This window comes from Mauremys reevesii, linkage group 1, assembly GCF_016161935.1.
Source record: "Mauremys reevesii isolate NIE-2019 linkage group 1, ASM1616193v1, whole genome shotgun sequence".
In the NCBI taxonomy this organism is placed as follows: domain Eukaryota; kingdom Metazoa; phylum Chordata; order Testudines; family Geoemydidae; genus Mauremys; species Mauremys reevesii.
In genome coordinates this window covers 145,996,084-146,020,785 of record NC_052623.1, presented here as the reverse complement: position 1 = coordinate 146,020,785, position 24,702 = coordinate 145,996,084, and the positions used below count along the sequence as shown (strand labels likewise).

The following is a 24,702-nucleotide window of genomic DNA, read 5'->3' as shown; positions in this document are numbered from 1 at the left end:
GAGAGATACTGAATGGGGGTTGGGAGCTGGCAGGCCGGCATGTACTTGAGGACAGAATAAATTAGACCCCAAGTGAAGGATGTTTTAATTTCCTCTGCACTATGTTGAGTGAGTTTCAGGAGCCCTGAAGAAGGGGGAAAACAGAGGCAGGGGGCCATAGAGTGACCTCTGGCCACAAGAGGGTAGACAGGATGCAGAAACCACATTACAGGAAGCATGTTCAAGTGAAGATCTAGATTTCAGGAAATTATCAAAGACCTTACAAACTAAGGCCATGTCTACACTACAGACTTATGTTGACGCAAGTTATGTTGGATACAGCCACCACAGCTAGTACGTAGGTAGTGCATGTGCAGACCTGGAGGCCTGAGTTGGGAGTGCACGTACTCACCAGGAGTGCTTGTACCAACACGGGTAGGCGTGCAACTTGCTAATGTCTGTCTTTTGGGAAGTTTTGGCAATGCACGATGGGGCCAAAAGAAGTCGTGCAGGGTGATTGGAAACACAGGGTGAACTTCCCAGCATGCAGCTGTCTCCAACTCCATCCCATAATGTTATATGTATCACATAATTTTCACACCTTTATTTCAAAATCCCACCTGTACTGTGACTACAGAGAGGGAAGATGCCTGGGTGCTAGCAGTCAGAGCCTGCACCTTCCACATATCCCATTCCTTCTCCAAGTCAGGAATTGTACTCCCAGGTGGAACCACCCCTGGCATACAGGGGTCTGCCCCTTTCTTTTGGAGCCATTCTAACAACACCCCAGGCGGCAGCGCCGCTCCCCAAGGGGGGCATGTATTCTTGCTTGGGCTGCTTCACCTTTTTCTTCCCCTTGCCCCACAGTGGCATACTTAGCAGTGGCGTCCTTTTCTCCCTGCAGTGGGTAGCTACCCTACCACCTTCTACACAGGCTTGAGCCAGACCCACTCAAGAAACTATTAGGGGCACCAGGGGATTTACATCTAATTCTTTCTCTTGTCCTACACCGGCACTCAACAGTGGCATCCTTTTCTCCCAGCAGTGGTTTGCTGGCCTACCACCTTTTCATGCAGACTCGAGCTGGACCCACTCAGGAGACCACCGGGGGGCACCAGGGGACCCCTACTCTTGGGTCAAATCCTCCACTAAGCTGCCCGCATTCTCCACCATTAATGTTACCCGAAATTGGGCCAGCTAGTAAACTTAGGGAGGACTAATGAGCCACCAGAGTTTGACAGAAAGCAGCAAGTTTATTATACTGTGAGCTAAGCTCAAAAGAAGGGGAGAGGGTGTCACACTCACACTTGCAAACTCACGCTCCTGGGACAGGCATGGCACTGGAGATGTTAGGATCCATGAAGGTAAGTGTCCCATAGCACAGTGGACGGTGTGATGAAGGTAAGTCTTCCCAAGGCATGATGGAATGTAACGCAGCGAACCACTGGCCAGGCGGTCCGGGCGAAGGGCCTTCACAAGAGGTACAAGCTTGTGAGTGCACTCCTGAGCACTCAGCCCCTTCCCCTTTTAAGGACCTGCTCCTCATGGCCTGTGACTAGAGATGACTTGGCCGCGCCTGGTTGGTCACACTCCACCTCAGGCAGTGTCCATGCATTGGGTGTGTGATCGCTGCCTAATCAGAGTGTCATGGCCTGCGACTAGAGATGACTTGGCCGCATCTGGTTAGTCACACTCCACCTCGGGCAGTGTCCATGCAGTGTTCATGCATTAGGTGTGTGAGTGCTGCCTAATTAGAGTCCCAGACACCTTTTCTACCTGGGAGCTCTTCTGATCTTCCAGCTGTTCAACCAGACCATTCATCCTACAAGCATTCCAGGAGGGAGCGGGAGGGAGAAAGCCCTTCACAGGTATTCAAAGAGGGAGAAGAGACATGAGGCGGGGAGGGGGGAAGTGTAACAGACCTTTTGAGCATACAGGTTATACAGAGCATACAGATCACTGGTGCTCCTACAACAGAAGGGTTGCTGGCATTGTTTATTCACCAGAATGGATCTCAGTGGGAAAAATATCCCAATGGTTTATAACTGCCTGCTGCGTCCTGCATTATATTTGTGAAGCAAAGGGGGGAAAGTTTCCACCGGGGTGGAGATGGATTGGCTGTCTGCTGAATCTGAACAGCCAAATACAAGGGCTATTGGAAGAGCTCCACACAGAGCTAGGTGGCTCAGAGATCCTTTGAAAGAACATTTTAAAAGCGAGGCAGTAGTGGGTGGTAGTGTAGTGTGTTTTACCTGGCCCTGCTCTTTTGTGACCTGGTAGGAATTGAGTGGGGATCACTGTACATGTAAGAATATAACATTGGCAATGCAGTTCTTAATTTTGTTTGTGAATGATCATATGAGTTGTGTGACATTGTGCAGTAATACGTAATTTCAGAACTGTTGCACGCTTGGCAGCCTGTGTTGTGAACTAATAAAGATGAATGATGTTCCAAATGATAGAATTTTCTTCTGTAACAAATCAGTGCAAAATAACCTGTGCAATTTTAAAACACATGTTAAAAATTTCATAAATTAAGAGAGCAGAACTTATGCAAGAGAATAAACATTCATGTCCATTTCAGCTACACATACACCAGATGTGGCTTTCACAAGTCAGTGTAAGTGAAACAGTAATTGTCTTTAATGCAGTGATGAGCTGCCAAAATCTTAACAACTGGTTCCCTATAAAAAGTTCTGATTTTAGGGGGGGAGAGTGGGGGAGGGGCCAGGGCAGGGGGAGACATACTTGTGGCGCCGGGGGCCCCTGCAAGACCTGGGGCAAATTGCCCCACTTGCTCCCTCGGCAGCCCTAGAGCTTGCAGCCCCCTTACCTTGCCGGCAGCTCAAAGCAGCAGAACGACTCCGGAGCTCAGCTGAGCTGCCCAGCTGGTGCCGGCAGCTGGCCCCGCTGCAGCTGGGGGGAAGCGGGGGAAGGGCCGGGGGAGCCTCAGTCTCCCCAGCTGGGAATCCTGGGAGCAACAGGATGGTCCGGCCCACAGACCAGAGTTCTTTGCCCACCCCCTGGCCCTTTAACAACCGGTTCTCCATGGAGGTCTAATTTTAGCAACCGGTTCTTGGGAACCTGTGGGAACCGGCTCCAGCTCACCACTGCTTTAATGTCCAGGGTGGAGTGGCTGGCATAGTGCAGTGACCCCGGGTGCCATGTGGAATGTTGACGGGGTGTATAGGGAGATCTCAATACTGAGTTCTCAATGTGACGCAAAGGGGGTGAGCCCATGATGTTTTTAACCTGGAGGTCCAAAAGAGTCAGCAGCATCTTTGTTTGATTCCTGAGAAACCCCATTATGTCCTGGTGCAGCTCCCTCTCCTTTTCCTGCTGGGACTCCTGGGATTCTCTCCTCTCCACACTTGCCTTCTCCAGGCTGTTGCAGTGTTCATCCTCCAGGCTCTGTGCTCACAATCCGATGCAGCACTGGCTTGCAGGATGTCCTGGAACATGTTATCTTAAGTCCTCTTTTTTCTCCTCCTTATCTGGCTCAGGTGTTCACCAGGTGGAGGGGGGGACAGACCTTTAAGGCTGCAGTGGCAGCAGCTGAAGATAACACACACAGAGGCAGGGGCGGCTCTAGTAATTTCGCTGCCCCAAGCACGGCGGCACGCCGCGGGGGGCGCTCTGGCGGTCGCCGGTCCCGCGGCTCCAGTGGACCTCCTGCAGACGTGCCTGCGGAGGGTCCGGAGGTCCGTGGCTCCGGTGGACTTCCTGCAGACGTGCCTGCGGAGGGTCCGCTGGTCCCGCAGCTCCGGTGGAGCATCCGCAGGCACGCCTGCAGGAAGTCCACCGGAGCCACGGACCTCCGGACCCTCCGCAGGCACACCTGCGGGAGGTCCACCAGAGCCGCCTGCCGCCCTCCCGGTGACAGGCAGAGCGCCCCCCGCAGCATGTTGCCCCAAGTGCGCGCTTGGCGCGCTGGGGTCTGGAGCCGGCCCTGCACAGAGGTACCATTGTCAGCATATTCACTGCAGAATGAGAAACTGAAGATGCTGAACTCACTCCCCTTGCTCCCCACAAGTTTTAAGCACGACCTTCTCACTTCTGCTTGGGATTGCTTGTGCATGGCCCCAGTCACAGCGCCAGCCATGGTGAGTACTGACCCTCCCGCCCCCCAGGACTGGGGAAATGAGAAGGGAATTGCTCAGTTGTATGATTCTAGTAGTATAGGGTAATGGCACTGAATAGTGGCACTGTTCTCCACAGGCAGAGGTGATTTTAGCTGATGTCTCACCCCTGAATGAAGAACTAGCACAGCTGCTGCTGGCATCTTGTGCCTGTACGCTGCTAGCCTGTGTACTGCAATGGGGCCTGCTGAAGTTATGGCTGAGTGGTGTGGGAAAGTGTCCTACTGTGGAGAAGAAATAAGGCAGCCCTCCCTAGGGACCAGGGGCAGAGAACTGCAGAGTGCCTCCATGAAAGTTTCATCAAGATCTCTCAGGAGGATTCAAGGGACATCCCTGTGTGTCCATAAACAAACTGCTCCACATAGGCTCCCCTACCTACCTCAAGAGGGGAATGAAAAGCAGAGAGCAACTCTACCTCTCTTGGTTGTGCCACTGCCTCTTCTAGCACAAGTAAATTAATGAAAAGTCAAAAGATGTGTCCTGATACTGTGTTGGTTCCATCCCTGTAACTGAAAGATTTAGCCACACGCTTACCTGAGGTTCCTTCCCCTGCACTGGGCTTTCCCTTGCTCAATGAGCAGCCCTGGCTGGACTGTGGTAGAGTCAAAACCAGCTCACTGTCCAGCTGGATCCCCTGATTGCTTGTCCCCCATATTCTTCCTCCTCCTCTTCTTTGTCCATCATCTTCTCCTCCTCTCTGTTCCCAGCGGGGATGGGGAGGGGGGCTATGACTCAGGCTTATTAGAGGCAGAGGTGCTGACTTTGTGAGTTCCTGGGGGGGGGTGCTCGACCCCCAACTCCATCCCAGGCCCTACCCCCTTTCCCCCCAAGGCCCCACCCCACCTCTTCCTGCCCTGCTCTGCCCCCACTCCACTTCTTCCCGCCCCCTTCCAGCCCTCCCCTAAGCATGCTCTCCCCCCATTCCTCTCCCCCGCAGCACCTCCTGCACACCACTGAACAGCTGATCCCAGCAGGCAGGAGGCGCTGGCAAGGAGGGGGAGGAGCTGATTGCAGGGCTACCAGTGGGTGCTGAGCACCCAGTATTTTTTTTTCCATGGGTGCTCCAGCTACAGAGCACCCGTGGAGTCAGCACCTATGCTTGGAGGTATCCACAGTGCTTTGGGAGGTGGTAATGGGGTCTCTGCCGAGGATGACATGCAGCTCTTTGTAAAAGCGACAGGTCCAGGGCTCAGCACCAGATCGCTTGTTGACCTCTGTCAAGGTTCCTTCCCCACTCTGAACTCGAGGGTACAGACATGGGGACCCCCATGAAAGACCCCCTAAGCTTATTTCTACCAGCTTAAGTTAAAAACTCCCCAAGACACAGTTTCTCTCGTATACCTTGGATTAAGTAATGCTGCCACCACCAAGTGATTTAATCAAACATTTAGGGAAGGCCACTTGGAGCCCTACCTTCCCCAAACATCCCCCCAAGCCTCTACACCCCTTTTCCTGGGCAGACTTGAGAATAATCCCCCAAACCCCTACACCCCCTTTCCTGGGCAGGCTTGAGAATAATCCCCTCACAATTGGTACAGCTGAACACAGACCCAAACCCTTGGATCTTAAAGCAATGAAAAATCAATCCGGTTCTTAAAATAAGAATTTTAAAGAAAAGGTAAAAGAATCACCTCTGTAAAATAGGGATGGTAAGTACTTTACAGAATAACAAAAGACTCAAGAACACAGAGGATCTCCCCTCTAGGCAAAACCTTAAAGTTACAAAACCAGGCATAAACCTTCCTCTTACACAAAGGAAAACACAAACCAAAATAAAAGTAAACTAACGCATTTCCTTGCTAAATACTTACTAACTTAATAGGAGCTGGATTGCTTGATTCCTTGATCTGTGTCCAGCAAAAACACAACAGGCAGACAAAGCCTGTTTCTCCCCCAGATTTGAAAGTATCTTGTCCTCTCATTGGTCCTTTTGGTCAGGTGTCAGCTAGGTTACCTGAGTTTCTTAACCCTTTACAGGTAAAAGAGGAATTAACCCCTTACAGGGTAAAGAGGGAGTTTGTGCTACGCTTAGCTGTATGTTTATGACAACCTCCCTGGCCACCTTGTCACAGCTCCTTGGCTTTCACACAGCACTGCTGATGATCCCTGTCACACCCCTGCTCCTACATCCCCTGAGCAATCTGTTCATAGATGTTGATGTTCCTACACCTGGTGCATAGCTGTGTCTGCACATCCTCTTCTCCCAAGAGGCCCAGCAGATCCAACTTCTCCTGTCTACTCCCGGCAGGAACACATCTTGAGAGTGTAGCTGGCATGGTCACTTGTGCTCAACAATGGAGAGCTGCTAGGTGTGCTCATCAAGCCAGGCAATCAGGAAAAGAAATTTCAAAAAGTCACAGGGCTTTGAAAGGTGGTGGGGGGAGGCTTCTCATCTCTGTGATCCCTGGGCAGTGGAGGTCACAATGGTGACCAGAGAGGTCATTGTGGGGCATTGTGGGACAGTTAGGGTTGATATAAATAACACAGTGTCTACACTCGCACTGCATCAACCTAAGTACATCAACCATGGTTCTACGCTGCTCCAGGAGTTATTGAATCCCATGCCGGAGTGGCAGAAGCTCCCTAAAAGTGTGTGTGTGGGGGGGGACCCACTGGCACTAGTGCCCAAACCATGGCCCTGCCCCCACTTGCCACTCCTACCCTCCTAGGCCCCGACCCCATGCCACCCCTTATCCTCGAGCCCCCACCCTTGTGCCACCTCTTTTCCTGAGGCCCAGCTCTCATGCTGCCACTTTCCCTCAAAATCCTGCCCCCCGCTCACTCCCTCTCCCCACCGTCGCTCATGCTTATGGCCAGTAAAAAGTGATGGGGCCATAGCCCCTGGTCCCCCCTGTTCCAGCGTCCCTGATCCCATGATTGTTGATGCCAAAAACATATCAGGTGATCTTGGTTATGGCAGAGAGAGCAAAAGCTGCCATTAAATCCAGAGCTGGACATCGTTTTGACTTTCTCACTCACAAAATGGCAAATCAATTTTGTTAAACACTGGGGCATTCTTTTATTTGCCCCTCACACACACTAAAAAAAACAAAAAACAGTCAAATCTCAATATAAGGTTGAAGAATAAACAAACCAAACAAATCATACCAAATCATACTGAGTCACATATTAACCAGTGTTTGAGTAAACGATTGTCTTGACTGATCCTTTAAAAGTAATTCTTGAGCAACTGGAAATAATACAATGACACTAAGGAAATCCACAGCATTTCACACTGGACTAGAGGAGCTGACAGGGAAATTTATAAAATTCAGATCCAAAATTGGCAGTAAGGTGGGTAATCAGAGATCAGCAACGTATGGTAGGTCAGAGGAAGTGATGTTTTTCTTCAGTCACTATGGTAAAGTACACATTGTTACTCCTGGGGGAATTCTGTGTCACTGTGCAATGCAGAATGTGCACAGAATTAATGTATTAATGAGCTGCACCCCATGGGCCACTGCTTTCTGGGAGGGGAGACTGAGGGTAAGGGGCAGGTTGCTGGTGGGAGCATGCCTTGAGCTGTTCCAGGGGTGGCCAAACCTACAAATTCTGCCCCACCCCACCCCACTATCAGCAGGTATGGATTGTCTCTGCCCAGCAAGACAGTAATGAAGCTGCATGGAGCGGAGCCTATGGCTGGGCTTTGTGGGGTTGGGGGTGCAGTCGTCTGGGCCAGGGGTCGTCCCAGGGCTGGGCTCAGGGGACTGTGTGCGGGTGTCTGGCCCCATGGCTTGGCTCTGGGGGAGAGTGGGGGCAGGTATCTGGGTTGGGGGGAGCCTATGCAGCCCCTTCCACCATCACCCAAATACCCTCTTCCAGTACACACAGACCTCTCCAGCACCCCAAAATACCCCCTTCCAGCACCTCCCAAATACTGTACTTCCTCCCAGTACGCACACACCTCCAACACCTCCAAATACCCCCTCCAACAGCCCAAATAGCCCCTCCCAGTACACACACCCCTTCAGCACCCCCCAACTGTACCCAAAAGATCCCCTGTTCCCCTCCCCACAGCAGTGCCCTCCTATCTGGGAACTTGAAATATGGTAACCCTATGGGGTGTAGTAAGATGAGGCCCTGAGACATAAACCTTTGGTATCAGAGGCCCGGTATGAGTCCTGAGGCCTGAACTGAAGTAATGGTCAAGATGTTGCTAACATAAAGCAAAGTTAGGCTGTGGGCCAGAGGCAGGCCCTGCTCACAGAAGTTGGCAAGAGGAAGGCTGCTAAAAGAACGTGTGCCAGGACGGCACCAGAACAGCCAGGTATGAACACAGATAACAAGGAACAGGCAGACCCAGCCTAAAGACAGTGTAAAAGGACAATATGATGGATAGACAATATGAAAGGACAATATGATGGATAGACAGCATGATGGATAGACTTGTTTGGTCGAACCAACCTGTACCAGGAGAAGGCAGCATCCTAATGCATAGAGGGGCTGTACCTCAGTGCATTCAATGATGCATAACCTGTTTGTACCTGGGTATAAAAATGCATCCCTCAGTGGACGTCTTTGTCTGGCCTACGGGGCAGTGGAGAGTCCCGCCACTGACTGAGCTGGTCCATTGTCAGGGAGCACATATTGGTAGTATGTCCTGTGAGGAACTATTACTGTGCTTCATTTGACAATAAACCTGGCCGGGTGCCTTTGTACCTTATCAGAGTCTGTGGTCATTGGGGGTTCTCTCGGGGTCTGCTGTGCCAGTGATCTGATGAGTCAGGGTAGCACACAGAGGGAACACGCACACGGCCGACTGTTATCAACATTGAACAGAGCAGAGCACCACACCGGTAGCATCTGACAACACAGGGGCAGGGCAGAAAAATGAGAACAGACTAAAAGACCAGAGGGTTAGAGTTTTCCCCCAAGATGTGCCCAGCTGGTACATGTGACATACCCAAACTGAGGTGACTGGCAAAAGCAGAACAGAGACAACGGAACTGGGTTGTCATAGAGGGTTCTTTAACTCCTGGGGGAATCTTTTTTGTTGTCTTTATTGTTACAGATATACTTGCTGACACATATTTTCAAATAAATTACCAAAATAATTGAAACTGGTGTGATTATATTGTGTTATTTTGACAAATAAAATATGCAGAATTTTAAAATATTATGTGCAGATTTTTTATATTATTTTTGGATGCAGAATTTCCCCAGGAGTAACACATACTTGGATTGCAGTGCCTTTCACAGCAAGGAGACTTTTTTCAGTGGAGCAGGGGGGATGAGCAGTAGGACAAATATGTCTAGAGGACATATGGAGTGTGTTCTAATGTTTTTAAATGTTCTTTGCCAGCGATTCCTCTCCAGCTGCTGAATAACTGTTCATATCTGTTCCTCCCTCCCAGCCCTGCACTTTCAAGACCCTGCATTACAGCCACTCTCTTCATGGCTAAGGACAAAATCGAACTCTCTTCCAAAGCCCTTAGCGTTGCTCCTTAATTGGCTGAAGCAGTTGTTGTCAAGCACTCTCTGATTAGGGGCTGTCTCCACAGCACTCAGAGCCCTTGTGAGGTAACTCATTAAACGAATGTTCTATCTTGCCAAGGATTTCAGCAAGACAGGTATGGCTTTTCAGCCCCCGGTGCCCCCCGCCCAGGGGGAGGGGGAGAGAGAACACACCTGAGTGCAACTTATAATACAATTTAAGGGGGGAAAAAAACAGATAAACAAACCACGCATGTAGCTACCACATCTAGAACGATGATCCTCGCAAGGACAGCCAGACCAAACATTAGGTATTTGACACATCAGTATGGAGCAGAAGAGTCACATATACCTATTTATAATAGGACTTGTCAACACTGGTGTTTTAGCCCCTAGTGTAATTACATCAGCAGAAGAACATCAGTAGCTAAAAATACCCTGCATTGACAAAGCCTTAGATACATACACACAAAACCAAAGCCACATCCCTCAGAGTCTGCCTGCCAATTCCACACAAAGTTGATTTTGGTGGATTTAATGTGCCTGTAGCCACAGGCTGTGAATTTCTGAGAGTCCTTATCAAACCCACTCTGTCCATTGTACAAGCAAGATGTAACCATCACACAGGATGGAAGGTGATCGGTGGGCTGGAGCAGAGTCCAGGCTGTCTAGGGGAGTTTAAGTGTGTTTTTCCTTTTTTTGACTACCATCCCTGCAAAGTGAAATGAACTGACTTCCTATGCAACATTTGGAAAAGATATAATTGTCTTAAGGATTTTTCCCTCTGAAGTGACCAATAGATAACAAATAAAGACTATTCCCACTTATAAAACATTATTAGAGTTTGATTTATTCATCTCCAAGCCTGAAACTGTCTTTAAGTACATGAGAAATTCTACTATTTTGGCAACTTATTTAAAACCCACAGACAATGTATGAGTTTGAAGTGAACAGTGGATTTTTGAGTTAGCTTAAATACAATTCATTTATAAATGTATGGCTTGCAATTCATACACAATCTGAACCAACAGGAACAGCAGCAAGCTATCTAGCATAAAAAGGCAAAAAAAGAACCAATGACTGGAAGTTAAAGCCAGACAAATTCAAATTAGTAACAGGGCATGATTTCCTAACAGTGAGGATGATTAAGTACTGGAACAAACTACCAAGGGAAGGGGTGGATTCTCCATCTTGAAGTCTACTAATCAAGACTGGATGCCTCTCTAGAAGGTTGCTTTAGTCAAACAAGTTGTTGGACTCACTACAAGGGTAACAGGCTAGATGAAATTCTATGGTCTGTGTTCTACAGGAGGGCAGACTAGAGATGATCTAAAGGACAAGGGATGTATCAGTCAATTGCCCAGCTCTGTTCATTTCCTCTGAAGCGTCTGGTACTGGCCACTGTCAGAAGACAAGATACTGGGCTAGATGGACCTTTGGTCTGACCTAGTGTGGTCATTCTTATGTCCCCCTGGCCTTAAAAAAATGTTTTATGAAAAAGTCACAAAATGCTGTATTGAATATAATGGGGAAGATTTGTTTAGTTCTACCCACAACTCTCATTGTCCTCAGTGAAAATTGTGTACACACATCAGAGAGTATGATTTGGGCTACTGTGTTCTCAATATTACACAGTCAAGCTGTGTGCCTTTAAGTATTTGCTGTAGAATTATAGAAATAAGCAATTTTACAGCTAATCAAAGCAGCAAGAACAGACAATACTACAATAGACATGTTAGGATGCAGGCAATGGTAATAAAATAGGAAAAGACATACACGAATATGGAGAGGAGGGGAAAAGCAGAGGGGTTAGATGGAATGGCAGTTTGGCATTCTTTGAGCTATCTCACCATTTGTATCTGTAAAGGGGTCCCATTCACCACAGATGTACCTCCTTGTGGTTGGGTCTGGGAATTAGCTTTTGCTCCGTATGGGGCCCCGCTTCCATCAGTTGCTCATACGGATGCCCTCTCTCTCTCTCAGTGACTCGGGGCATACCCTCATCATGATCTAGCCCTCTGGGCCTGTGTGGGTGTCCACCCTATCATAGCATCCATATGCATCTAGAAATGGGGTCCCAATTTCTTCAAATTCATATACAGTAATTGCTCTCTAAAGTGATCATAAGTTGTTCTTTCTTTGGCTGCTGACTCAGAAGTGAAACATGCAGTAGTTGAAAACACAGAAGCTGTAAGTCATTTATCGTCTTATACTTTTCATTGTCTTTTTTATAAAAAATAATTTAAGAAATAAAGTAATGTGTTATTGGATGAATTGTCAGTCAGTAAACTTTCTGTTGGAAAAGAAGCTCTCGGTGTACAGACTCCAGTCCTGCGTCTCCACTGTATCTGCAAGTATTTGGAGATGAAGGATGCTCTTGTGGTTACAGCGCAGGCCTAAGTATCAGAATATTTATGTTCTGTTCCTGGTTCTGCCAAATGACTTCCTACCTAACCTTGCACATGCCATGTAATTTCGTTGTGCCTCAGTTTCCAATAATATTTGCCTACACTGCAGAAGTATTGCAAGGTTCAATTAATCAATGTTTGCAAATAGAATGTGCTATTAATAAATGAATGTTTCTTTGTGGCAAGAAGTAGACGTGAATTTTCTATAGCTATTCAAATGAACATGTATCCCTCACAAGCTAATATATGTTTTCTCCAAGAAATGTATTGGACATACAGCTTACTGGAAATAGGTTTTTTAGATTTGGTTCCCAGGTGGGGAAAGTTGGCTTTATAATTTACTCTGAAGTATACTACTTGAAACGTTATTTACACCATCTCCAAGAGACAATGCCCAGTACGTGATCCTGGGTTGATGCTGGTTAAAGGATGGGCTCAGATCAGATCACTTCTTGCACACTTAGATGCTAGACTCTGCAGCTACAAATCAGTCTAGATGGCGTGAAAGGCAAGAAGAGATGCAAAAATTCATTACCTAATAACTAAAAGATTAGACTAATACCAACTCTTTGAAAAATAAATAGAGTTAGTACATCAAGTACAGTTTCTACATTTACAGGTTTCATTTTCCTCTGGCCTCCCCCACAAAGATATAAATGGCAATTCATTTCTGGTGGTTTCAATAAATATGCCACAAAGATGCTACCTTCTCTCCTAATGTAGCTCTGCCTAGGGCAGTCTTTCTTGACCTTTTTAATACCAGGGACCAGCTTGCTGCCTTCCTAAACTGTCAGGGGTCTCCCCAGAGACCGGCACCAGTCCATGGATTGGTTGTTGAGAAATACTGCCTAGGGAACCCTGACATTATACTGTTAGCAGCATTAGTACTCAGAGTCCCTGAACATTGAAGATTATGCATTGATTAAATTAGAGAAGACCTGCCAAAAATTACAGGCATTTGGAGTGGAATAAATGGAACTGCTATTGTCCCCTACATGAATATCTGGGCTGGCCTTTAAATTCTGTTTTATTTTAAAGCATTTTTTTTGCAGCTCACATATGTTAATTTTGTTGACTTTAGTTTAAAATGTTAATTCAACATTCTCTTTCAATACACACACCCCAATCATCTGTGGGACTGAAACCCACAGTCTTGTGAACAGCTGTTTGGTGAAGATGGTTTAGGAAGACTGTTGTATGCAGGGTCCTTAGGGAGACAGGGCCAAAACTAAACACGGGTTTATAGACCTTGGCTTGTAGCTAAACTGTTTTAACCGAGACATGGTTTCTTGAACAAGGAACTGATAACGACTTACTTGGGGGGTGCTGGCACCTTCCCTTCCACAAGGAAGCAATCATAGTCTCCAACACAAGGACAGAGGACTCTGCACCTCTTACTAGGTTTTACTAGCCATAAACATCAGTTGTCCAATGTGCAGAATGCAGCCACACTAGCACTTCCCGAATAGGGTGACCAGACAGCAAGTGTGAAAAATCGGGACGGGGGTGGGTGGTTATAGGAGCCTATATAAGAAAAAGACCCCAAAATCGGGACTGTCCCTATAAAATCAGGCCATCTGGTCATCCTATTCCCAAACCTCCACAATTTAAATAGACTGCTATTGGGAAAGGGCAAATAGCTGGTTTTCATATTTGACATACTTTGAAAGTTACATGTTCTGGGCATGGGCCTGCACTTTGAACAAAGGCTGGGCTCACTATTTTGAGAAAGAGTAACCCTCCCCTGGTACTAAAGCTAGCCTTACTCTGCACTCTGGATATCATGATCAGATATTTTATGAGAGTATATGGGTAGGAGCAAATTACGGGCAAGCTACAAACTAGGGAGAGCACTTCTACTGCCCAGGCATGTGATGCATTTTGCACTAATCACTAACCCCGAATCTGGGGCTGGTCTCTAGTTACAGCTCCCTGAGTAACAAGCTAAGAAGGTTCTTTTTGTCTCAGGTAGCATGTACAGCACCGCACTCATTGATTACAGGGATACGGACCTAGTAAACCCCATCAAATCCACAAAGCAATCTGAAATGATGGAATGGTGGGGGATAAAGCAGGCAGATATGCTCTGTGGTGCTCCCTCTGCAGTGTCTGGACATTTTGCAGGCAGAATAAGGAGCTGACGTGAGCCTTGCTTGAACTCAAGAAAGGAGGTAAGTGGTGTTTGTTTGACTCTGGTTATAAAAGACGGCTGCTGATGATCATGCTGCTGCTGCCCAAGGTTTAGTGGAAGGATATTTTTTTCCAAGCCACATTTATGAGAGAGACAAGGTGGGTGAGATAATATCTTTTATTGGACCAACTTCTGTTGGTGAGAGAGACAAGCTTTCAAGCTTCGCAGAGCTCTTCTTCAGGTCAGTTGTGCAAGCTCAAAAGCTTGTCTCTCTCACCAACGGAAGTTGGTCCAATAAAAAGCACTACCTCACCCACCCAGTCTATCAACACGGCTACAAGAAAACTGCAAATCATGTTTATGTCTTTCCAAGCCTACTCCTGGTGTGGTAGCTATGGAAGGGAGGTGTGAGCTCATTCAATTCCACAGGATTTTTGCCTGAGTAAGGTCTGCAGGAGCAGGCTCTCAGGGAGCAAGCACATCCAGGATGTGGAGTTTACTTTCAGTATCTGCAAAGCCAGTCTGATCCCTGCTCAGGAGTACAGTTCCTCCATTCTTTCACTGAAACGCTGCTTAACCCTGGAACTGGATATGATTAAACTTCTGTGTTTCTTTTAGTCTCACTTCCAGGACAAATTTGTCCAGTTCAAGATCTCCTCCTGGGCAGCAGGAAATTGATAGATCCGTAGGTTCCAAGGCCAGAAGAGACCATTATGATCATCTATCGGACCTCTTGTATTACACAGGTCACAGAGCTTCCCTCAAAATAATTCCTATCTTTTAGAAAAACATCCAATCTTCATTTAAAAATGGTCAATGATGGAGAATCCACCATGACCCTTGGTAAATTGTTCCAAAGGTTCCTTACTGTCACTGTTAAAAACTTATGCCTTACTTCCAGCAATCTGATTTTGTCTAGCTTCACCTTCCAGCCATTGGACTGTGTTATACTTTTCAATGCTAGAATGAAGAGGCCACTATTAAATATTTGTTTCCCATGTAGATACTTACAGACTGTGATCTAGTCACCCCTTAATCTTCACTTTAAGGTAAATTGATTAAGCTCCCTGAGTCTATCCCTAAGGCATGTTTTCTAATCCTTTAATTATTCTTGTGGCTCATCTTTGAATCCTCTCCAATTTATCAACATCAGTTCTGGTGTTCACAATTCAGGAAGGAACACAATATTTTAGCAATGATCTCATTGGTGCCAAATTCAGAGATAAAATCACCCTCTACTACTATAGAAGATTTCCCTGTTTATATACACATTCACCCTTTTGGCCACAACATCACACTGGGAGCTCATGTTCAGCTGATTATCCACCACAACCCCCAACTCTTTTTCAGAGTCACTGCTTCCCAGGATAGGGTCCACCATTGTGTAAGTATGGCCTACATTCAATATACTTTTCAGCTGCTATAAAATGTACTGTTGGCAGCTCTGATTTTCATGAACCATTTTCAAAATAGCTGTTAGGCATTCCTCCTACAGCTCATCATCTAATTTCAGTGAAATTTATAGCAGCAGCATCTTCGTCTGTTGCTATTAGAATTCCTGAGAAAAGAAATACTTTGAAAAAAAAAACACAATAGATGTATTGTGTGTTAGTGACATTTTAACAGTTATATTACTTTTCCCAAGAAAGCTTGCAGCTCAGATGCAGCAAGGAAGGGCCTGCTTTTTACCCACATCATTCATATTCCCAATGTCGTGGCTCCCTAATCCTTTATTTTATTAAAATCTTTTCATTCTATGGGATCAACCATTGTTTTCATGTTTAACTTGCGCCTGATGAGATACAGCTCAGACCCAAGCATGCTGTTTGTCTGTTAGTTCCCATGGTAGCATCTATTAGCTCTCAACTACTCAAACACCTTATTTTTCATTTACCTCCACTAGCCACTTATATTATCTCCTCCTGCCACCCATTTCCCCTCTCCTTGCATTTGACAAGCCATGTGGCAGCTTCACATAGCTGTCCACACCAATCTCGCAGCTCTTCCAGCATGCCTCACTTCTTTCTGATGGTTGGATAATATGCTATACATCTAGCCTTCAAAAATGTAGACCCAAGGGAATAATTTAGAGAGACAATAATTTACTGAATGGTATTTGCGTCTTTTTTCTGTTCTCAAATTGTCTGCAAGCAGTTTACAATTTTCTCATATTTACTTACTGGCATTTAATTCTCACTTTGCAGATTATGAGCAATTAGTAGCAGGGATGCAAATTTTGAATCACATAGTATTTTTATTGGACATACAGGTCACATGGTATGTTTTGGTTTCCTGACAGGATGAGTACAGTTCTCATAGCCAGATTTCCAATGCAAATACTTTCATAAATTCTAAAGTTACTTTCCACAAATATTATTCAATATTTGCTTTGAAGTTACTGTTGCTAAAAATATTCCTGTCCATAAAACCCATTGCATAGAATAATTACAGTAAACCATATTACCAGCTCTCACGATCTTATCAGAAGTCTTGTGATACTTGGCATTTTTCTTAAAGCCCAAGTTCCTGAAGTAATGAGATTCAAAAATCAGACAGCAAATGAAAAGAACCCATTTTTTTTAAATCATTTGGTTGCAGGTGCTGAGTCATGGTTTTTGAACACTTGGGGCTGGGAATACTGAGAAAAAATGCCATAGAAGCAAAAAAATTTTAAAGTGTTGGAATATTTTTTCTTTATTTATTCAACCTGTTCTTTTTTAAAAATTGTATAATGCATCCCCTGTTTAAAAACTTTGGGTTATATTGTCCCAAAATACAGCATCAGGCCTTATTAACATTATTATTAATTTATTACAGCCTCAGCCTGTATTAACTTGCTCTGATTTTCCTTCCAGGTCTGGGAGGGATTGAATCCAAAACAGGGATGTTTTGATGCAGCTATTTGCATGCTGTCTGCAGTTCTCATTGGATAAGGCATTCTATATTCAGGTTGTTTTTCACCCCAGAAGTGGCTGCATTTCAGTGTAGAATATAATTATTATTTATAATTATAAAATTATACAAAGGTCACAGAGCGATTTGGGATCCTGAGAGATGAAAGGTTCTATAATAGTCCATGATTCTGTAAGGAAGTCAATGGGATGCTCTACTGACACGTTTGAAGTTAGGCACATGCTTAAGCACCTTGCTGAACTGGGGCCATAGTGATCACAGGTAGCATCGGCTAAGGTTAAGGTGGAGTTCCAATACCTGTTCTCCTCTCTCCCCACGGCAGTTCTCTCCCATACAACACAAATAGTTGTATTGTATTGTATTGTGTTGTGTTAGAGAAATAATACATGATCACATAGTTGAAGACTAGCATACCACATACAGTGTAATATACAAGGAGACAAAAATAATTTTGCATGTTAAACCATAAAATTGGAATATCTTAACTTTTGAGTGCTTAACTGTTATGGTGGCTAACCAGCTGACCATGAGCTGTGGCCACAAGGGCTAATACGATCTTGGGATGCACAAACTTGGGAATCTCCAGTAGGAGGGAGACCTCTGTATGTAGCACTGGTGAGACCACTTCTGGAATACTGGCTCCAGTTCTGATGTCCACAATTCAAGAAGGATATTGATAAATTGGAGAGGGTTCAGCAAAGAGCCACAAGAATGTGAGACATGCTTTGCAGTGATTGAACTCCTTGAGTCTATCTATTTATCTTAATAAAGAGAGGATTAAGGGGTGACTAGTTCACAGTCTATAAGGAAAAAATATTTAATAATATTGAATACTTATTTTTCAGTCTACCAGAGAAAGGTAGACACAATCCAATGGCTGGAAAGTGAAGCTATACAAATTCAGATTGGAAATAAGGTCTACATTAACAGTGAGAGTAATCAACCATTGGAACAACTTACCAAGAGTCATGGTGGATTCTCTCTCTCTGACCATTTTTCAATCAAGATTGAGTGTTTTTCTAAATGATCTTTTAGGAATTATTTGGGGGAAGTTCTGTGACCTGTGCTATACAGAAGGTCAGATTAGATGATCACAATGGTCCCTTTTGACCTTGGAAACTATGAATCTATGAACCTTGACAGTGCCTCAGTATAGTCTTTTGCATGCCTGTGTATCCCTGTATACCATATATACACTATCATTCAAATAACCATCCATTTGCCTACAGGCACATGTGCATATAAATATAACCATATTGAGATATATACTAATCAATAAGAATAAAAATACAGAACAATAGAAATGTAGGGCTTGAAGGGGCCTTGAGAAGTCATCAAGTCCAGCCCCCTGCACTGTGGGAGGACCAAGAAAACCTAGACAATCCCTGACATGTTTATCCAACCTGTTTTTAAAAACGTCCAGTGACGTGGAATCCACAACTTCCCTTGGAAGCCTATTCCAAAGCTTAACTACCCTTGTAGTTAGAACATTTTTCCTAATATTTACCCAAATCTCCCTTGCAGCAGATTATGCCCATTACTTCTTGTCCTACCTTCAGTGGAGGTGGAGAACAATTGATCGCCATCCTCTTTTTAGCAGCCCTTAACATATTTGAAGATTGTGATCAGCCCCTCCCTTCAATCTTCTTTTCTCAAGACTTAACATACCCAGTTTTTTTACCTTTCCTCATGGGTCAGGTTTTCTAAACCTTTTATCATTTTTGTTGCTCTACTCTGGCCTCTTTCCAATTTGTTCACATCTTTCCTATGGTGTGGCACTCAGAACTGCACACAGTACTCCAGCTGAAGCTTCACCAGTGCCAAGTAGAGCACTACAATTACCTCCTGTGTTTACATACGACATTCCTGTTAATACACCTCAGAATATTAGCCTTTTTTGCAGCTGAATCACATTGTTGACTCATATTCAATTTTGATCCACTATAACCCCAGATCTTTTTGAGCAGTACTACCACCTTGCCAGTTGTTCCCTATTTTGTAGTTGTGTATTTGATTTTTTTCCTTCCTAAGTGAAGTACTTTGCACTTGTCTGTTATTGAATTTCATCTTCTTGGATTCAGACCAATTCTCCAATTTGTCAACATGATTTTGAATTCTAATAGTGTCCTCCAAAGTGCTAGCAACCCCACCCATCTTGGTGTCATCTGCAAATTTTATAATCATTCTCTCCACTCCATCCACTATGCAAGTCAGTAATGAAAATATTGAATAATACTAGACCCAGGACTCACCCCTGTGGGACACCACTAGACACACCCTCCCAGTTTGACAGTGAACCATTGATACCTACTCTTTCAGTAGGTTGTGCATCCACTTTATAGCACCTATCTTAATCACATTTCCCTAGTTTGCTTATGAGAATGTCCTGTGGGACTCTGCCAAAAGCCTTAAAAAAAGCAAGATATATTATAGGAGCATACGAACGGCCATATTGGTTCAGACCAATGGTCCATCTAGCCCAATATCCTGCCTTCTGACAGTGGCTGGAGCCAGATGCTTCAGAGGAAATGAACGGCACAGGGCAATTACTGAATGATCTATCCTCTGTCATCCAGTGCCAGCTTCTGGCTGTCAAGGTTTAGGAACACCCAGAACATGCGGTTGTATCCCTGGTCATCTTGGCTTGATGGAGCTATCCTCTATGAACTTACCTAATTCTTTTTTGAACCCAGTTATACTTTTGGCCTTCACAGCACCCCTGGCAATGAGTTTCACAGGTTGACTATGCGCTGTGTGAAGAAGTACTTCATTATGTTTCTTTTAAACCTGGTGACTATTAATTTCATTGGGTAACCTCTGGTTCTTGTGTTATGTGAAGGGGTAAATAACACTTCCTTATTCATTTTGTCTATACCATTCATGATTTTATAGTCCTCTATTATATCCCCTTTTTGTCATCTCTTTTCCAAGCTGAACAGTCCCCATCTTTTTAATCTCTCCTCATCTGGAAGCTGTTCCATATCCCTCATCATTTTTGCTTCCCTTCTCTGTACTTTTCCAATTCTAATTTATCTTTTTGAGATGGGATGACCAGAAGAGAAACGTTCATAATTCTGTAAAGAAAATGAATTTCGATCCTGGTCCCTTGCATATTATTCTTGTAAGGGTGAGATATGAATCAATCTCCATTGCTACATTTGTTCAAAGCAGGAAAGTGATCAAATGTGGAGTGCTCTGAGATTAGAAATGTAATTGTGTAGACGTAAAAATCCCATCCATAACCATCATATAGATACTTATCTTGAGATGACTATCTGTGTCCTTAAGAGCAATAACTGTAACAACTGTGAATGTAACAGAGGGAGCTTAAATGTTATGACTCATTTCTCTCTAGCAAGTCTAATACACTGCAGAGAAAGCATATTGGACATGACATAAGGGACTCTCAAGATATACTGGCAAAGCTTAAAGGCCATTAAAATAAAATACCCACCATTACTGCTGTTCAGATATTCTTCAACTTCTAATTTAAGGCATAAACACCAAAGATTGCAATTGTGTGATTCTCTCTGATATGTAGTATCTATCTAAGAAAAATGTCTATATTTTCCACACTATTTGTGCTATAGGAGTAAGGAAAATAAACCAGGCTGATAAAACATGTTATTTTTATTGTCATGGATAATATTAATATTTTGTATACCATTTAAGCTGTTAAACGTATTCTTTACACATAAACACATGTGAAATTTCTTCCCTGATTGTACCAGACGAACTTAAAATACACTTGCCCCAAAAGGCAAAGCACAGTAAGTTTGTTAGAGCAGGGGAGTGGGAGTTAGGAATCCTGGATTCTGTTTTCCACTTTGCCACTGGTTTGGTGTGTGACGTTGGAATTGTTGCTTAATCTCTATGCCGCCACCTATAAAATAATACTCCTTGTAAAGCACTTTACGATCCTAAGATCAAAAGTACTTAATACATGAACATTATTAGTATTAATATACATAGTACGTATCATATGTGGCATATTTCTAAAATTTAAAAGGCAATAGATATAACTAAAGATACAAAATGAAATATATGCCAAATAACAAATTGTTATTATGAACTGTTCTGGGGACAGGGGAGAATACAATTAAGAAGAGCTCTGTAGGAATACGGAAAATATCTTTTTACAGGTAAATCTTGAGATAATGAATTTTCACTATTTACGTTTGCACTGAAGAAAAGGGGGCTTTCAAAGACTGCTGGATCCCCTTGGCACGTTCCCTGCTTGAAGTCTGTTACAGTGATAATTGAAACTGTCACACAGTATGGGGAAAAAAGGACCCAGATCAGGTATTATTCTTCAGTCGAAAGCTATACTGTAGTTTAAATTAGCGAGGTGCTGCTGAACCCTTATTTAAAATGTGGTTGCACTGACATCCCAAGAAAAGAGTTTCGTTGTTTAATTGCACTGTCAGTGCAGCACGCTTTCAGCTAAAACCATTTGGAGTTAGACCTTTTAATAGAAAGTGACAATTTAAATTGCCACAATAGCAGCATACATAGTGCTTAAAGTCACTACTAAACTGTCATTGCAGTTGGCTCCAGCCCAGTTTGTTAAAGCTAAAGGAAAAGGTGGAGGGAGTGTGAAAAGGAAATTAAGTGATGAATCATTATTAATTCATTTGGTATTCACTGTAATAACATTAGCTGTGATGAACTCGGTTGGCTGTACGATGGATGCAACGTGTAATTCCGTTCTAGCTTTGCACTTGTGAACTGGGAGCATTGACATGCACTTGTTTTTCCACAGATTGATATTCTGCTGTCATCTTTCACTTCCATGGCCCATGGAGTGGGCAGATTTTACCCAGTGTGCTTACCTGAGCTCAGTTAAATATCATCTATGATACTTCTAACCTTCCCCCTGAATTATGAATGATATTTCTAAGATGCTAATCTCTTGGAATTTGGTTGAGGGGGTTTTGCCCAAGGTTCCATCACTGCATCATACCTCACTACTACTCTGGATGCATTTTATGTTCCTTTGTGTTCATTCACTTCTTTCTGAGCACTAGTATAACTAGGGCATCTAGGGGATGACACTGCCACATTTCCTACGAGCTGAGCCATCTGTCAACAAGGTCATATAAGTTTCCAGGTTAACTTGCAATCATCTCTTCCTAAATAGACCAGGTACTGTGAGATACACACTGGTAAATAGTACAATGGGTCAATGATATGTTATTCTTAACCTTTTTCCAGAGGGTATGGCTGGAGAGTCTTGCCCGCATGCTCGGGGTTCAGCTGACCGCCATATTTGGGGTCGGGAAGGAATTTTCCTCCAGGGTAGATTGGCTGTGGCCCTGGAGGTTTTTCGCCTTCCTCCGAAGCATGGGGCAGGGGTCGCTTGCTAATGGAGTGGGGAGATCGGCTAATGTGGCCTGCATCTTGCAGGAGGTCAGACTAGATGATCATATTGGTCCCTTCTGATCTATGATTCTATGATTCTATATTTGTGTAAGGTAACAGTCCTTGTACTATGATCTGTACAGCTGTTCAAATATTAATAAAAATAATACATGGTGCCCCAAATTTACACAGCACATTACACATTTTGAGCCAAAAAACACATTTGCCTTATGCAAGTAGTCCCATTGGCTGTAATAAGACTATTCATGGGAGCGAGATGAGCAGAATTTGGCTCATAGTGCAAGACATATGGGACAAAATTCTCATCTGCACCCAGTAAGTGCTGGACACAACAAAGAGAGGGGATACAAAAGAGCCTTTCATGTCCTCAGATCCTAGAGCCAGTTCTGTGCCAGTCTGGGACCCGGAGTACTTTAGAGCAGCCTCACAGGCTGTTCCGGCAGCTGAAGATTGCTCCATCCTTCTCTCCCCTTTGGAGGCAGGTAGCATAGAACCACTGTCACTGGAGAATAAGGTAGCCTAGAGACAGCCTATCCTGATGAGGACGAGGCAGGGTTCAGAGAACAGTGAATGGGGCTTCTACCCCACAGGGATTTCCTGAAAACCATGGGATTGCAGCCAGCACTACTCACAGATTCCCCAGTTCACTAAGTGGCCCTCACTGACCAAACAGTAACTGCTCCTACCTGAGGGAAGATGGAGTCAGAAACTTTCAAATATAAACTTGCAGAATATCTTTTGTCCAAAGGGAGCTGTGAGTCCTAAGTCTCACAGTTCAGGGCAACTGCACCTGGATTCCCCTTTAGTGGTTCAGCCAGGGCACCCTACTCTGAGACTTCCAGCTCCCCAGCCATTGCCTTTCCTAGGTGGAGACCTGTTTCTCTCTTCCTTCTGAGCGAGGTATCTCTAGGCTGAACAGTTCCTTGCCTTCACTGTGTTATTCCCAGAAAAAGACAGTCTACCTCAACAGACCGACTTGCTTTCTTTTCAAAGACTAATCACAGTGTAACTGCCCACATTTAAGTTACCACCTAATTATTCTAAGCAGGAATTTTATTCTTAAAGCACTACAGAGAAACCATTAAACCAATAAAGGAACCTACATGCATGCTAATAAGCTCACCAGACGTCAACCCCTCCAACATGAGCACTGGCAGCTGCAGTCCTTCAAAACCGCACCCAGGGCTTTCCCTGTGATTCATCACTCTCTTTGCTCAGAATGAGAATCCATGACTCTGGGAGTCTCTGGCTTATCCAGTTTGGATGTTTGAACAGCCTGTGAACAGATAATCAGCCAATGGGTCTCTGCTCAAAGTGCAGTTTCAAAGGGATGAATTCCAGGTAGATCGTTTGCATTTCCCGCATCCCCCAAATATTTCCTAGGAAATCCACTTCTCCCATGTATTGTCCCCAAAGTCCACTGAAGTTCTTAATATCCTCCAGAGATTGATTAATCACATCCTTCCTCCTAAAGAAGTTCCAGACCATCTCACAACAGTATATAAGCATTTGCATGTTCAATACAATGGACTCCTAAAATACTTATTTAATTCAATAAGTTTTAACTTAATTCCATCAGATTTCTCCAGGAAAAATGTTATATTTGTCACACTAAGGAGCACCTCTGAAAAACAGGCCTTAGGTGGCTTACGTTGGACTTCCAGAAACTAACTAACACAATTAGTCAACACTTCTTTTATTCTGGTTTTTAACTTTTCCCATACCATGTGCCTTTGAGTGAGAGGAGTGGGGGGGGGGGGTGTTAAACTTTTCTATTAAGATCCAAATGATCTCTCAGGACAGATCCCTGACAATGACAAAAGTGTTCAATAAAACCAGGCATAACATTGATCCCTACCGCACAGTTTCCACACACCCCCACCCACTTCAATACCTTTTCATATATCACAGGGGTGGCCAATCTGAGCCTGAGAAGGAGCCAGAATTTACCAATGTATATTGCCAAAGAGCCACCGTAATACGTCGGCAGCCCTCCCCATCAGCTCCCCCAACCCGCTCCCAGCACCTCCCACCAGCTGGCAGCCCTGCCCATCAGCGCCTCCCTCTCCCTCCCGATCAGCTGTTTTGTGGCATGCAGAAGGCTCTGGGGGGAGGGGGAAGGAGCGAGGGCATGGCAGGCTCAGGGAAGGGGGCAGGAAGGGGTGGAGTGCAGACAGGGCCTGTGGCAGAGCCAGGGGTTGAGCAGTGAGCACCCCCTGGCACACTGGAAAGTTGGCACCTGTAGCTCCAGCATGGAGTCGGTGCCTATACAAGGAGCCGCCTATTAACTTCTGAAGAGCCACATGGCTCCAGAGCC

The 24,702-nt window shown here is 44.7% G+C and overlaps 1 protein-coding gene across 3 annotated transcripts in view; it reads right to left on the bottom strand.

Annotated features, from left to right (window-relative positions):
• LOC120396423 (organic solute transporter subunit alpha-like) overlaps window positions 1-24,702 on the bottom strand; it is a 77,665-nt gene that overhangs the window by 41,725 nt on the left and 11,238 nt on the right. Inside the window, exon 1 of one of the 3 annotated variants that reach the window (XM_039521294.1) lies at window positions 5,930-6,002. The exons of the other annotated variants lie outside the window; for them this stretch is intronic. The gene's annotated coding sequence lies outside the window, so the exon portion shown is untranslated. Of the gene's footprint in view, window positions 1-5,929; window positions 6,003-24,702 lie in introns of those variants that run through there. 3 annotated transcript variants of the gene reach the window in all.